Source organism: Fukomys damarensis, unplaced genomic scaffold (genome assembly GCF_012274545.1).
Source record: "Fukomys damarensis isolate Sample0158 unplaced genomic scaffold, DMR_v1.0_HiC HiC_scaffold_24, whole genome shotgun sequence".
In the NCBI taxonomy this organism is placed as follows: Eukaryota; Metazoa; Chordata; class Mammalia; order Rodentia; family Bathyergidae; genus Fukomys; species Fukomys damarensis.
Genome location: NW_022900936.1, coordinates 24,887,417 through 24,891,414, shown reverse-complemented (window position 1 = coordinate 24,891,414; position 3,998 = coordinate 24,887,417).

Below are 3,998 nucleotides of genomic sequence, written 5' to 3'. Positions count from 1 at the left end.
GCATTTGGCTGCTGTAAACACCACTGCTTGAATCTACTTTCTTAGGAAGAAGATGTAAACACAGGTATTTAAAGTTGTTTGGACTGCCAATTACGCAGTCCTTAAAAAAGAGAGATTTTAAAGAGAAAGCTAACTTTAAATTCAGGTTTCTGCCTCATTAATTCAATTTTATCCACTAGATATAATCTTTTTCTAATGCATTATGGAAAAAGAGAATATAATTGTCAATATTAATTTTAGTGTAAAGCTAGGGAATAATTTAAATAGCTTGCCTGTGGTATATTATAAAAATCAGATAAAATTCCAAAATTAGAAGTCCAAAATGGTTAGTTCACACTGGTTGGCATAAACAGTAGATTGAATGTTTTCATTATCATTCTTTATAAAAAATTTGCATTAACACTAAATATATGGGAAGTAATCTTTCCATGTTAGTCATTACCTAGAATTATCTTAAATAATCGTCTTTAGGTCTTTAAATATATTTTCCCCAGATTAGTCTTCTATCACTTTAGTTAAATACAATTAATATAATGAAACTTGAATTGTTAAGATTTTCTCTATCTAGTAAGTTTATAATGATCAAATTAAGTGACTTTGAAATATCTAACCCAAGAAAAGGAATACTGAATGACATAATTCTTATAAAAGGTTTTGTTTTGTTTTTCATGAAGGGCTGTACTGAGCTTTTTCTTATTTTCATGTAGGAAACCAGAAAGAAGAAATTATAACTTGAGACATTTTGCTTAGAACAATATCATGAATCTTGCTATGAGAATGAATGGCCACCTCAAGACATTTGTGCCAAGCATTTTTCTGGAAATCATTTATTTTACTTACAGTATTTTGCATATCATCATGCTAAGTTGGAGGGTGGTGGACAAGACAGCCTCCCAAATGTTACTGTGTCACTTCAAGTAAATATAGAAATAGCCTCTTGTTTGGTTGAAAACCTCCTACGGCTTCCTGAAAAACTCACGTCGGATCATCAAATCCATTCCACTTTCCTCCTCCCAAATACAGGAAGTAGATTTATTAGCCACCAAGTGAGCAGTTAGGTGGCGCCGTATGACTAATTCTGGCCAATGAAATGTGATGAATCACTTCCTGGAGGAGGAAATGTGGGGTCTCACCCTGTTCTCCCTGCTATAGTGATAATGGGATCTACACAACAGAGCTCCAAAGTGGGAACATCTTGGATTCCCAAGACTTCTTGGAAAGTAGCTGTGTTGAAGGAAAGGGCGAGGAAATGAAATACGCTGAGTGTTACGTGAAGAATACTTTTATTACTAAGCCACTGAAACTTCAGGATTTGTTCCTGTAACCTCACCTTTCTTGACTAACATGCTGAGATTTTGCTTAATTTTATTTTCTGATTTAGTTTAGTCCTCCTAACTGAGACTTTTTTCAAAAAAGATTAAGTGAGACAGGTCATTTCCTAAAAGTATAATAGATATAAATTAGACTATCATACAAATCATCTTTAATTTGACTAAAATATAGATCAATTAAGAACCTGTAGAGTAATTTTAGTCAGGAAGTATAATCCTCCAGTCCATTCAATACAAGAAAGAAAAATTTGTAATGTTTTATAGTTTGTGGTTTAAAACATCAATTTATAATTTTATAGATGTGTTTTCATCTGTAAAGATATAATGTGGAACTAGAAAAATAATTGTTATGTTTCTAAGATATATAAAACTTTTCAACATAACAAAAATACCTGCCCTTGATTTGCTTGGGAAGTCTCAGATTATGCTTATTGTTTTATTGCAATTCTGAACATTTTCCTATTCACTCAGAGAAATGTTGAATTGGTAATGTATCCTGTGTTCACAGAGCCAAAGTAATCAGTGATAATTTATAAAACATATATGTGGTACACTTAAAGGCTTTCTTTTTCAGTTCTGTGGAATTCATTACCACATGAATAGGACTTTATATGGGGTTATAAGGCCAGCCCACAAAAGATTTTTGAATCTGTAACTAAGCTCAAGTATGGTGATTGGTAAATGCAAAAATACATATTTATAGGTTTTTGTGGATAGGCTTAGTAACCTAATCACCATGTATATGAAATATTGTATCAAATGAAAAATATGATATGATTTCTGGCTGACTTACCAAAGGGTTTTAGAAAATAGCTGTTTTTGAAATGTGGACATAAACAGTGGTTTTTAAAATGCAGCCTTTTCTATCAGTAATACTAATATTGTACTTTTTATTATGGAGTATTTTGAATATACTAAAAGTAGATAATGGTATATCAAACTACCATCAATCAACTAGTTCAAACTAATACCAAGTAGTGACAAATTCTGTCCTCTCTGTACTTTTATCTATTTTTTCCTCCTATAATATTTTGAAGTAAGTTCAGACATCTTACCATTTTCTCCTCACATATTTCAACATTTATATCCAAACTAGAAGTACTATTTGGTAAACGTAGTTTTATGAGGTTACCATATAATATTCTTAGCATATGTTTGACAGATATTTGTTGAAATAAGTCTAGATTGAAGTTTAACATGTCAGCATTTAGCCACATTAAATGGACATTATCTCTCACGCTGTCTCCCCATCTCACCTTTATCAGAACAAATTAGCTTAAATATTCCAAAAGTAAACTCTGTGTTTTCCTTGGACAATGTTGAGATATATGTACACACTGCAGCGAGGAGATCAAGGAGCCGTCAAGGAGCCGCGAAGATGTGTTGTGCAGCTGTCTCCCTTTGAAGTTCTTTGTGCTGGCATTTCAGATAACAGCATAGCTTAGGTTTCCTGGGAACCGAGCAGCCTGCTCTTCAAAGAAGAGGTGAATACCTTAGGTTGACAGGTTAACTTCGAGAAAGGTAATTCTAATAAGTGGAATTTATGGGGATTGTTAGAACTAAAAATGCCTTTTATTGGCTTGTTTTTGGAGACTAGGGAGCCACAGCTTGTTATAAACAAACTCTGTCTCCTCTGTGCTAAGACATTCTTGTATAATATTTTGACAAACCTAGTGTGACTTTTAAGAAAACAAAATAATTCTTTTCCTAGTTGATATTTCAGAATATAATTCATTCATATTTTTGATTTGTATAAAAAGAAAGTCAAACTAAGTTTTTAAAAATATATCAAAAATGAAATTGAATAAAGAAAGGACATCTTGGTCCAGACTATATTATTAGTAAAATTAGAGAAATCTGTGAGTTGCACTAAATTATTTATATGTTGTATCAGCATTCTGTCATTCACGCTCCACATATGTATACATACATGTAGATTCATTTGTATGTAAATCATTTAAATGATTATGAAGATACAGCTAATGTGGCTTATTGAGAAATGAGGATTTTCAAAATAGAATTTTGATTAAATCACTAGTCCTTTTTGTGCTCCTTGTGTCACAAATCATGTGGCATTAATGTAAGCATTTTATTTAGATTCCAGTTCAGGAGGAAGTAGCATTTTTTAAAGGGTATAGCCCTTTTTACACCATTAGTAGTTCTATAATCAAGACCCAACATTGATTCCAAAATTATGTAATGATAGTAATTTATCATATGAAAGAATTCTGAGGTTTAAATAAGATTTAACTATTAAAGAATTTTTGCTTTGTTTTTTGAGACAGGGTCTCACTATATAGTTGAGACTGACCTGGAACTCACTGTGTAGCCCAGGCTGGTCTCGAACTCACAGCCATCCTCCTGCCTCAGCCTCCTGAGTGCTGGGATTACAGAAGTGTGCCACCACACCTGGCTATTAAAGATTTAAAAAAAAAATATATATATATATATAAGCTCCACTTTCATGTTTACATATGATAAAATAATCAGATTTTAAGTACACAATGTGCTTCTTTAAGACATTCATTCATGTAACCAATGTGGCACTCATGATAGAGAAGGTTTCTATCAGCCTGAAGAGTTCCCTCCAAGTACCACAATAGACAACTCTGACAGCCACCCTTTGCTTCTAACCTACTGACATGCACTCTGTCATTACTGTTTTGC